Source organism: Protopterus annectens, chromosome 6.part0, assembly GCF_019279795.1.
Source record: "Protopterus annectens isolate FY-2018-M chromosome 6.part0, PAN1.0, whole genome shotgun sequence".
Taxonomy (NCBI): domain Eukaryota; kingdom Metazoa; phylum Chordata; order Ceratodontiformes; family Protopteridae; genus Protopterus; species Protopterus annectens.
Genome location: NC_056737.1, coordinates 1,727,036,084 through 1,727,049,931, shown reverse-complemented (window position 1 = coordinate 1,727,049,931; position 13,848 = coordinate 1,727,036,084).

Genomic DNA, 13,848 nt, shown 5'->3' with positions numbered 1-13,848 from the left:
TTTAGTCTAGGCTGTATCCAGTGCCATTGGTATCCCACTCAGTGGAGAGCAATGTAGGCATCATTTCAATGACCTACAGAGGAGGAGAAAAAGGGATACTCTCAACAATTTGTTGGACAAATGTAGGACTGGGACATCCCACAGCTGTGTTAGCATAAACTAAAGAGAGTACTTGTAAGACTTAGAAAGCTTAATATATGCAAAACAGATATGCATAATGCTCTTCTGTTTTTTTATCCTAGCTGCCAGATATCAGCAGTGCAATGTCCAGGCCCATGAAGCTAGATTGGAGAGACTGAGGGAAACAAGTGGTATGTATGCAGCAGAAGAGAAGTATTATTGTAGCATTAAAGTTTAATACAGATTTTGTGGTATTTTTTATATAGTTTATCAACTTGAGCATGCATATCTCAGCTGTAAAAGTAAGCATGTATGCAGTAGTCTATAACACAAACCAATTGTAAGAATCCAATAATAGACTTTAGTTGGAGGTTGTGGGTTCAAATACCACAATTCACAACTACACAATACTGCTACTTCTTCAACATTATTTACATTATATTAAAAACTATATACCAGTGGCACAAATGCCCTGCTGTAAACTGTAATCTGTATAAATGGAACATGCATATGTGCAAATATATGCACATATCAAGCATTATTTGCAGCAATCTGTAGTATAGTGTGCATCTGTTAGGATTTATATTTAAATGTTAACCTTAAGAAAAAGAGTTGTATAACTGTATTAATGCATTGTATGTCACATACTATGGTACTAAATGTATCTCTTTTTCTCTCATCTCACCCCTTATCTCCCTTTTTTATTTATTTTTATTTTATTTTTTTATTTTTAAAAATACTTTTATTTTATTATTTTATATATTTTTTTATTTTATATTTCTTATTTTTATTATGTGTCATCAAAATGTAGACCAGCCTCAGTAGATCAACCTGCCCCTGCTCCACTGGTTCCAGATCTGATGCCCAGCACATCTGAGAGCCAATCTGGTAGCACTGCAATGCTGCCCCTGCACTACCTGCACCCTGAAGTAGTCCTGCCCTTGACACTGGTCCAGTGGTACCTTCCAAGAGCAGTGGCAGATGTGATTTCTTCACCCACAGTGAGTTGCCAGTTATGGTATATGCGGTCATGCACTGCATCATTGGTGCATGCCTATGCCAGATAGAGAGGCTGTTCTCCCTCATGTTCTGTAGAAGGAAGAGGAGGAGTTGTCAAGCAATCTAGCCACCAGTTGAGCAATGTGACAGTGATGACAGTTCAGAGGGTAAGGACTCAATTTTCACTGCCTCCAAGCTTCACAGTCATGGGCCTGGGTTGTCCCCTTCCTCACTCCAATCATGGTGTCCCCCAACCTTTTGGGTCCATTACTGTCCCTGTCTCTTATCTTGTTTGTCTTGTCTGTTTGCAATTGCTTCCTCACCTACCCAACTTACCCGGCCCAGACATACCTATGTTCCTTCCCTAACATTCCTCTCTCTCTCAAATAAAATGAAATGAAATGAGCACCTGTCTCACAAAAATTAAAAAAATCGTCCCATGCATAGCTCTCCATTTCATGCAAGTGTCTTCTTGATACACTTGATTTGATCAAATTGGCTATACAACATGATTGCGCTGTTGTCACCCCTCTTTGTGGAGGTGGCAGTCCAAATTCAGTTAATATTCTGCACATAATTTCAGTTTACACTGTTAAAGAAATGAATAGCTATATTTTTTCCTGGCTCTTCCTGCACTTTCCTGTACTGCTTTCCCTATGCTCTTCCTCCTGCTTGTTCCCCATTTCACCACTTTTTTATCTACCCCATTTTTATACCTTAAAATTGTTCATAAAGTAGAATCATACACAACACACATAAGTAGCAGAAAAGGCAATGGATGCATTCACTGTTTGGGCTCTATGTTTGAGCAGAGGAGTGCATTGTGCAGCACTGCACAGTGACAGTGAGCAGTGGCAAAATGCTGAGGTTACCTCCTCACAATGCTGCTTAACCACGACTGTGCTATGCCAACACACAGCAACACGTGTACTAATAAGAATTCATGCAATTGCATTATCAATATTTATTTGAAAGTATTTAAAACTATTACACACACCTGGATTTGAACCCAGTATCATCTGAGCTCAAAAAGGAATGCTTCAATGCATTTACACCTGCTGTCACAGAGTAAGTCAATCAGCCAGTGTCTTTCATAGAGACAGTAATAACTCTCAGACTTTTTGCAATGCAGCTCATGTTTACACACTGCTTAACTACATGTAAACATGGAAAATATTGAAAATGAGCATTTCACATACCCAGACACTTTGCCAACCATCACAGAACCCTGCTGCATGCTGGGCAATGGAAAAGCAAATATTGTTTTGTACTATTGCTGTTTACTGTCCATTTACACTATGCCATGAAATTAGGTCCATAGTTTCATAGATTAGTACTAGGCTAACTGCCCTTGTGGGCCATTTTAAGCCTAGCCAATTATCCCTTGTGAGACTCAAACCCTGCACTTTGTGTTTGTAAAGCAAACACCTTAACCATTAGGCCACCCTCCCAATTACACGTGGAAACATAAACTGAAGGCCCTATCTAACAATATGCCACATATTTACAATGCAATCATGTACTGCCTCCCTCCATGCATTTCAACCCCAGTGTCTCAGCACTTTTTTCCACACATATATCACCTACGCTACAGAAATTAATATCCAGTGTTGTGTGATATGCAATGCACATTGATCTGGTAACATTCAGAACCAGAACTATTGACCCGTAAACCAAAAAGCCTTATCTGCAAGACTAGAGAAGGAATCAGCATGGACCTTATCCACAGAGACATAGGTGACCTTTAACACACTTCACCAGCATGTGTTGGTTCTGTCAAGGGTACATATTATTTATTAAACCTAGTGGACTTTTTTGATACCAACCCCAAAAATCTGGATGAGGGGTAGCAGGACATATGATGAGCTATCCAAGGCCTTTGACACTATCCCCCATTCATGTATAATAGGGGAAATTTCACATCTGGGAATTAAAACATGCATTACTAGACAAATAGCCAACTGGCTCACCAACAGAGCACATATTCTCAAAGTTGGGGATTGCACCTCCACCACTAGACCACTTACCAGTAGAATACCACAAGGATCTGTGTTGGGGCCTCAAATGTTTGGGAACTATTTCTCTGAAGCCCAGGCAAAGGTAGATGGCCTGTGGTTTACCAAGTTTGCAGATGACTGTTAATCTGACATATTCATACAGAGTCCCCCAATGATGGTAACATATTACAGAAGGGACTGACACAGACAAATGACTGGTGCCAAACCCATGGACTGAACTTTAAAGCAAAAAATACCACACTGTCCCCTTTGGCAATGAAGTACCCCTGCTAATTATGGAATACATAACACCCCTCTAAGCTCTAACACAGTGTTGCACGACTTGGGAACACATGTTGATTGCAATGTACACTTCAATCACTATGTGTCCATAGTGGTGGTACACTCATTCTACTTTGTGCACCTCATGAATAAGGCCATCACATCCAAGATCTGGGAGGTCATAGCTATGCAGTACTCTACCCTTATCAGACCACTAATTGAGTACGATGCTCCTTTCTGGCTGTACCTCACCAGACACCTGCAGCAACTGCAGAAAACACAGAGGTCTGTGTCTGGGAGAATCCAGGGCCTTTAAAACATGACACACATCGAAAGACTGAAAGAACTGTCACTGTACTCAGTATTATTCAGGCTTCTGACAGGTGATCTATGGCTGGTCTACAGAGCAGTCTTGATCCCTGCTCTGCTGGAAATGCTGGACATTTGCAAATCAAATAGGACAAGAATAACTTCCTCTGGGGATCTCAACCTAGTCTGTGGCATAAATAGAACATGATAAAGAGACACATATATCTCCCAGTGATTGACACTCCTCTGTAATACGCTCCTACTGTGTGTGAAGCAGTGCTTCTCAATGGACCTATTCAAGTGCAACCTTAATGTCTGGATGGGTGATAGTAAATTCACAACTGGGGTGGCACCTATGTCCCTCATGGACAAGGCCAGTTGGTGCTGCTCATAAAATCGTTCTGCTAATAATGGCCATCTAACTATGCTCAGTAAAGGTACTTGTGTTTTTACACAGCTAGGCTTGTAAATGCCCTAGGGTCATTAGGCAAGTTACCTCTTATGAGCCTATGAAGCTATGAGCCTTTACATGCCACACACCATCTTCCCTCCAACATGGCCTGTTGATGTCATCCACTATAAGTTGACCTGCACTAGTGTAATAGTCTGACTTGTGTACTTAGATAGGTAGGGGTTCTGTTCTCACTGCAGTCAACTGTGTGTGTGTGTGTGTGTGTGTGTGTGTGTGTGTGTGTGTGTGTGTGTGTGTGTGTGTGTGTGTGTGTGTGTGTGTGTGTGTGTCTGTGTGTGTGTATCTGTGTGTGTGTGTCTGTGTGTGAGTGTGTCTATACAGAAGAGCAGAAGTGTGTATCCTAGCTAATACTCTAATGGCATGGATTGGCAGTATTTTGATACTTGCACATGCCTACACATCCATTTCATGCAGGCCACCCAACATCTTCTCTCCAACATGGCACCTGCTGATGTCATCCACTATAAGCACTATAAGTTTATCTGCAGTCTTGTAATAGTTAGACTTGTGTCATGACACTTGTGTAACATACTGAGTTCTGTAGTCTGTGCACTCAGATCAGTAGGAGTTATAGTCTCACTGCAGTCAATGGGGGGGGGAGTTGTTGGTGCTCTTGCTTGATATTACACAGACCCTTTTAAACCAGCATGCAGGACATTGTTATTGCCATATTCTCCTCATCAGCTGTATCTGATTTGTGGCTGCAGACTATCTCCACCATTGCAAGATCAGACACTGGCCTGAAGGCCATACAAAAGTCACCTCATCTTATACGTTACAGATTACAATGACATGGCTTTCAATCTCTCCAAATACATCATGGCATGGCTTGTAGGCCCTGTGTTTAGTGATGAGAAAGCCTTGTGGTCTCTCCAGATACTGCATGTGTTTGGTGAGATACATGCAAAACAGAGCATTGTAATCTGTTAGTATTCTGATGAGGTTCGAGTACAGTGCTGTCATACAATCCTACGATCTGAATCTGGTGTGACTTATGATGTGCACAGCAAAGATTTCCAATACCAGCATGAACACATGGTGGTCGAAGTTCAAATTGCTTTCTAAATGTATTCCCAGTGCTTGCATCACTGGGTTTCAGCATAGCAGGACTATTGTCAATGCTGTAATTAACATGGAATTCCTCTTTTCAAAAGGAAAAAATAAAGACACATTTCTGCATTTATTTGTAGATCATGTGGCTTTGTCACCAATCATTTGTCTGTGTTAGCCCCTCCTGTAGTATGTTACCATCATTGGCGGACTCAATGACTGCACCCAATATGCAAGAATCAGCAAACCTGGTAAGCCAAAGGCCATATACTTTAGCCTAAATTGTTGAGAAATACATTCCAAACAGTAAAGGACCAAGCACAGATCCTTGGGGTATGCCAGTGATGAAAGCTCTACTGGTAGAGGTTGATTCACCAACTTTCACAGTATGTGTTCTGCTGGTGAGCGGGGTGGTTGCCCATCTAGTGATGTAAGGCTTAATCCCCAACTGGGAGAGTTTCTCAATGATACCTGGGTGGGGGATTGTGTCAAAACCAGATCACGATAGGCAGTATGTACTGTCTTAGCTGCTTTGAGGCCTATCACACAGAATCAACGGGCTTTGACAACATCACAGATCACCTATGGCATGACTCAGCACAAACTTCCTGATATATACACTTCGACACACCCTTCACATGGGCTATGTTCCCATAGAAGGGTGTACAGCAACATGCATCCATCTGAATTGGGGGGACAGCACATAATGCATGCATGTATACACACATCTTGACTATTGTCAACATGGATCTTTTCTAAATGGACACTAGTAATATCCCAGTTGTGTGCAACAGACCTGTGAGAATTGTTAATGCTACAACACATCTGTTGCATCTGATAGATGGACTCAAAGAAGTCATTGGGGGAATGCATGATGACAACACTATCATCTTATGGCATCTGACCAGGTCAAGGCATTTGACATAGATCCACACCAAGGTATTCAATCAACGCTGTCAGATGTGGCCATAAACAGCTATATCACCAAGCTAGTAGACCAGTGTATCACATACATGGCATTTCACTATGTTGAAAAGTGTGAAGTGACCTATATCTTAGGTCCAGTTTTCAGGTCAATACATCAGGACTGTCTGCCTTTCCTGTCCATTATTTAAGTGATGCACATCACAGATGACATACTTGTCCAAATAGCTGCATGAAGGACGACAGATTGTGGGCAATCATTGACTCCTGCTGTGAAATTAGTATAATATAGACAGTGCCAACACATACCAAAGTTGCTGCTACAGCCATAACCACACCTGCAATGGCAAGAAATCATGGGAGGAATTGTTGAGTTAGGAAAAGCACGCAACCCAATTATAAAATGGACATCACACCCTATAATCAGACCATTAGGTATGTGACCTGTGTCCTGTGGTAGATGAAATAAATAGCAAAAATGTGAGTCAACCAACATGGTATTCAAAAATAGAACCCCAAGAGCAGAGTGATAAAAAATCTATTTGAGCAAGTGGTTAGTGCTTTCGTGGGGTTGCCGCTTTATCAGAACATTCAAAACTAAAAAGTGCATTTAATTTAAAACACAGACTAACCAATCATACCATACTCACTGATAAAAAAAAATTAAAACCAACCAATAATAATCACCGCCTCATTGCCAAGGCAGGTTTGAGTGGAATTCCAGAGTTCAACCCTGGTGGTCTATGTGCCTGCAAGGAAATAATCCACTTTAATTCACACATTTCCAAGTATTTGTTGAAGTCACCCCTTCTAATACTAGGTTGAAGTAATTGTAAAACTCTGAAGGTAAATATATTGTGTCCTGGAAAAGAGATAGCATGGTTAGCTAAAGTATTTATTGATACATTGTTACGAATATTGTCCAAATGTTCAAGTATACATTCCCTGAACTGACATGTGGTTTTCCCAACATGGAAACCATCATAGGAGCAGGATTTCTTTTTTCCTGTGGTAGATTGTAAGTGGACCATCTACCAGCATGTAGTCACAGTGCTGACTACTCCCTTGTATGTAACACAAATACTGCGTATGTGAAGGACATCCACATCAGAAGCCATAACAGCTCCATAGTTCTCAGCCTTCATCACACCAATAACTGAGTGCAATGCACTCTTCTTCATGTACCTCCATATACATCTACCACTGATGTGCAACTGAAGTGCACCACCTTTGTCACAGTGAGCTGTCACACAACTTATTGGTCATACCTAGGTATTCTTTTTGTGGCATTAACATGACTGTCTGATGGTGAGGAACACCAATCAAGCTGTTACACCAGATGCATGGGTGCTACCTGTTCGGGTGATGAACACATTGCATACATAGCTGTTGGACAACACTAATGGCATGAATATTATTTGTGACAATGTGGATTGTGCCATACATATATATATATGTATATATATATATATATATATATATATATATATATATATATATATATATATATATATATATATATACAGTATGTCATGCACACCAGCCAACTTGTCTCTGTTACTATTAATGTCGCATACAGGTATAGCAGTGTCCCTCCAAATATCTCCAGCAGATGTTACAGTGTCAGGACAGTATGCATGACTACTCTAACAGAGTGTGTCCGTATCATGATGGTTGTACAAGTGTGTTTGTGCAGAATCATCTCTGAGTACTGTAAATCACATATGTTATGTCAGAGGCATCAGATTACTGGTGGTATTATTCTGATATAGGCCATGATTATAGTTGGTTATTTTACTGTTGCCCATCTGCTGAAATTACACTCGTATTCAGGCAAATCAGTTTGCACAGCTTCACAATATGCACCCTACCTTAACTGTATGTCAGATCCCTCATATATGTCCTCTGCATTATTCATGTAAGGATGGTTATCTCAAACAGACATCATCCCCATTGTAATGTCACCTTGTGTGACAGTTAGATGATAAATGTTTTCACTGTGTAGTTTCTACTATACTATATAAATATGTGATTGGTGTTGCTGCTACAACCACCTTCCATTGACATGCCCTCATCTGCTGTGCATTAGCTTGTTTCATCTGTCCTCTTTTCCTGTGTACATCTCTACAATTCATCTGCATGTCCCTATTCAATACACACACACACACACACACACACACACACACACACACACACACACACACACACACACACACACACACACACACACACTCCATGCTTTATCCCCTCAGGTAACTGCCAACTCCATTTTACCATGGAGGGTGTGTGTGTGTGTGTGTGTGTGTGTGTGTGTGTGTGTGTGTGTGTGTGTTGGGGTGGAGGCACCTTAAAACATAAAGACAGATTGACCATCTTTTGCTGGATGCAGTGTAGCACATAGTTTGCAACATTTAGCATTACTTGTGGGTTGTGGTAAACAAATAGGTCCTAAAGGAGTCAAATTAATTTAGAAAATTAGGAAGGAAAAGCCTATAGATATGCTGCATCAAGGCTCTGACATGGTTGTAGATCATAACAAAGGTCAGAAGGAAAAAAATTAACATTTGGATCTTTCACCTTTGAAGAATGAGCTTTGACGACTTTGAGGACTACAGGGTGACAAAACAGTCATAGCTTTTCAGGGGTAAGTGGTCAGGATTGGTGAAAGGCTAGTAGGAATGAGTTTAAGAAAGATGTTTCTTAGTATATAAGTAGCTTATACAAAATGGGGAGGAGATGGCCAGGAGATATCATTGTCATTCATAGCAGATGTGACTTTTTTTGCTTCCAAAGCCAACGGTTGTGGTCTGATTCATTCCGTCTCCATCTGCCTCCTCTGTGACTCTGAGCAAGTCACTTGACTGTACAGTGTTCAAGAACTCTTGTGTCTAGTGGCCTTACTTGGTTAGCACATTTATTGAAAATCCAAATGATTTTAGCTGAGTCACAGTCAGGACTCCATCAAATGCCCAGTACTTAATAAATGTGAACATTGAAATATTAGGAGAGATATTTTCTCAATAAAATGTGTGGTCACTGGGGATAGGTAGAGTGAAATGTAGGTTATGCTGATACTGAAAATGAAAGGGAGTTTCTATGGGCAAAGCAAGGCTAGGAAATGACTTGAATATGGCAATAAGAAACGAGAGAAATGCCAATTAATATGTCCCCAATTCTTTGATGTGGAATGGACTGCAAATGTTTAGAGAGTTTAAAAGATAAAGGCATTGATATACTCATTGAAGAGAAAAGTACTTGCATATTTCCACATTTCACTTTGTTAACAACTAATGGAGTCTACTCTTTTTACTGATACTGGAACATATTTTGCATTTTTCAGTTAATGAGGAATCCTGCCATCTATGCATGGTTCCTGCACCAGGGCTGTGCTTTTCTGTCACAAGTGCATTTCTGTTGACACACCAGTAGCTATATAAACATAACAGCAATGCATGTACATTTGTCTGTTTATAGTACCTCCTGTAATGTTCACATGAGCTGGATATCTTCTGAACCACTGAGTTAATTCAGCAGACACTGATCAAGTTCTAACTTCCATACTATGTTTCCTCTTGTACCTCAAAGAAATAAAAACATATACTCCAATTGTTAGATCTTGACTCCTGGTCAGTTCTTTAATTACAGAGATGACATTTCTTTTTAGAGAAACATTTAATCTGCACCAAACTTAAACAAGAAAGAGTACTGAAAAGTTTTTTCTTTAATGATTATTGTATGCATTACAATGAGATCATTCAGCAAAATATGTTGTTGCCTACAAGCTGCTCCACCCCTTTGGGAATTGTTCTGAGTTTAAGAGATTAAGCACTTAAGAAGTAAAACTGATTTGATTGATTTGACATGGCTGACCCTCCCACAGGGATAAAACACTCTAGAAAAAAAGATGTCACATTTTCAACTCTGGTAAATAGAAGGTACTGTATCTGAACTACAATCTCTTCCGCTACTAATGTTCAAAGTGCATTAATCAGAAGCAGAGATAAGAGTTTTTCCAAGAAGGTGGAACTCTGTGAGGGGTGAAAGAAAGACACAGCTTTAAAAAAGACATAGCAGCAGTACGGTTGAGGAAATGCCAAAAAATGGATGGAAATGTTAGTGTGTGTATATGGAAAGGAAAGAAAAAGAACATACGCCCCAAACAGACAGGCAATCTATTTGTTGGTTGTGTGTGTGGTGTGAGTGAATGTTTGTGTGTGTGTACGTGTGGGTGCGTGTGCGTGTGCGTGTGCGTGTGTGTGTGTGTGTGTGTGTGTGTGTGTGTGTGTGTGTGTGTGTGTGTGTGTGCATCTGTGTTACATATGTGGGTGTATGCTGCTGTTTTGTAGGACAATGATAATCATGGCATGAAAAGTCTTTGAAGAACAAGACTTATTTTTCTTACACAGAAGGTAGATTGAAAAACTTAATTTAGCATAGCCAATCATAAAAAAGACAAGCTTTCTGACTGTAAAAGCATTAAGGATATGCTCACTGAAGTGTAGTATCCACTAAGACAATATTTCAGTGGTTTGCTATTCAGACAAGGAGGAACTGACACCATAGGAATTTTGAAATGGGTGATTCAGACCCATCATTTCTGTTAGCATACCATATTCCAGGCAGATGCAGAATTTGCTGCCAGGCAAACTGAGTTGTCTTTTGCTGGTAGCCTCAATCCTTTATCAACATGGACGTATTCATAAATGCGGCAGCGACTTATTTAGATTTCTTATCAATACTTAACTGATTTTCCATTTCCCCTATTTGTATGAAAGTCCTTCCAATTATAGGTCATGTATTTGTTGCACAAAAAGGGAACAGCATTCATAATGTAGCAGCAAATATGTTAAGGTATTCATTCCAATAATAGTTTACTAAATGCAGTCTGAATGAGCATGCTGTGTAAACTGAAAAAAAGATGGAAAGGGAAATCAGAAACATATAATAATGGGCATGACACTTGAATTCTGCTCAGTTTATACTGTGCGCACTATAAATCATGGCCCACACTAAAATAGCTTGTCCTTTACATATACGCCCCTGGTGACTTCTCTTTTAGCTGCATTTATCAAAAAATCAAATTCCCTCACTCCTCTCCTTACACATCAATCAAAGGACCTGAAGCAACCAAAAGGAAAGAATACTAGGTACCAGAGGCACAGAAAGATGACCACCTCAGCTACATTTCTGAGCAAGATGAGGGCAGATCTTGACTCCTGTTGAATGCCTTCTTTAACTGTGCGGTATTGCACAGATATCTACATTCCCTGAACCTGATAAAAACATATTTTCCTATAGTTATTCTGCCAGTGTTTCATAATCATGGTGCCACTTGCTGAAACATTTAAAGCAAGCCAAACTCTCTTCACTCTCACTTTTACCTTACAGAATAACATATCCAAATGAAGGGAATTGTCTTACTGTAGTGAAGAAGCTATTTAAACGTGTGTGTTTTTCTACTGTTGTACCACAGGGTTTATAGGAATCACATGAACTCTAAGACTACTGACTATAACCATTACACCTTGCCAGGTCCCACCCCAGCCTGTTCCTCCCTTCTTGAGGAAGGCTAAGTTATTTATGCCCTGGGTGAGTTCATGAATACCCATCCAATTATCCAGGTTGTCTCATATAAAGGAAGATAATTTATCATACTGCTTTTTCTAGGGGGGGGGGGGTTCCCTTCCAGAGTTGAGAAAGACTCTAGTAAAAAAAATTATCTCCATCTTGTTTTATTGATCTGCTGATGGTTTAGATCCCTTGTTCATGTATTCTTGAGGCTGTCTAATTTATGAAGGTACACACGTTCCACTAGTACTGGGTCTCTGACTGCTACAAAAGCAAGGCATTCATTTCATCTGAGAAGCCTATAAGACACAGAAAAGCGGGACAGGGCTTCTTAAGTTTTCTTTATCTTGTGGATTTTAAGCCTGTGATCCTATCTGTTTTTAAGCTCTGGGGTCTTTCTGACTTTAATTTGTCTGAGGGGTACATCTTGGGAGCTGGTATTGTATTCTATAGATCTGATGATTTTCCCTCAGAAATCGGCTGAGCCAAGTAGAAAGGCTTCCTGACAACTGTTGCAACATGATGGGGAACGGAAAGGAACTTGTCAACCAAGGGTCCCAGTTCTGGATCTACATTTACATTTTGATGTTAAGTATTGTCAGTGGTATATTCTGAAGGGATGGTTTGTCTGCCAAATCCAACAATGTTTAATTTTTTAGGATTTATTTTAAGCCCATTTTCAGTATAGCATGAATTTATAGTGTAAGTTCCTACTGGAGGGTTTGTTTAAGTGGGATTTGACAATAACTCTCAGTCTGCAGTAATCCGCAGACTTGGTTAGCCATAAGTGTTGATTTTTAAGCTGTTGGTCAGAGAAGTAAATACTGAACAAAAGCAGTCTCAACACTGAACCTGTTGGACACCACTGGTCAGTACCATGCTCTCTGATGCTACCCCCAAAGACACACTGTGTGTTCTGTCTTTCATTCAATTTGCTAGTCATCTAACACACATATATATCTATTTCTAATGTGTTTAGTTTATTAATTATGCTAGTATAGGGAAATTATGTCAAATTCCATGGCCAAATTAAACTGTATTTACAATATGGTCACTGTCAATAGCTTGTGCTACCTGCTCAAAGAAGTTAACCGAATTCATTAGACAAGATGTACCCTATAAAAAATGAAACTGTTGCCGATGTAGCCTGATGAGGTTTTCAATGACAATGTTAATCAAGTCTGTTATAATGTATTCCCTAGTCTTACAAATGAGACTTATTAGACTGATGGGTCTATAGTTTCTGGGGTCACTACTAAGATGACATTTATGGAGGGCATCAGCTGTGCTATACACCATACTTCTGGAACTGAGCCTGTAGTCAGGCATAGGTTAAATAACTTATGTAGAGGATTCACCAAGGCCTGTTTGGTGCTATTTAACAAATAGATGGGTATCACCAAACCAAGGAGGAATAAGTAAGTGCCCAACAAATAACAAAGCCAGAAAAACAAAACAATATGGCACTGGGAAGCAAGAGGCATTTAAAAGGCTGAAATAAATCCAAAGCTTTGTATATCACACAAAACAGAACTTTATTACTTTTTAACAGTTATCACAATGTTTTCATCCTATACAGAAGGTCTTCATCACTTATCTATACCTTACTAACATCATTCTTTAAATACCCACATTCTCTTCTAATCAATTAAAAAAAAACTTAATTAAATAACAATAATTAAAGATATAACTACATAAAACACATCAGTCACCCTGCTAGACAGGGGTCCAGGTAAGTAAATAGTGTAGGAAGAAATTGCCAGGGAATTGTTATGGCAAGGCTTGTATAGGCCCTAGGGCCGATAGCCTAGTACCAACCTATGAACCTATGAACCTATAACCTACCTAAGGGATTATAAATAAAGTCCTCCTGTACAGGATGAAAATGTATTGATAACAGTTAAGCATTAATAAAGTTCTGTTTTGTGCGATATATGAAGCTTTGGATTTATTTCAGCCTTTTAAAGCTCTATTGCTTCCCAGTGCCCTATTGTTTTGTTTTTCTGAAATAGAGGGGTATTTTATCTGTTTCAACATAGAAAGTGTTCCTAGCATTGAACAACACCTTCAGTTCATGTTCTTTAGCGATGATGGGGTATTTGAGAGCTTTAGATAGTCATCTCTGGA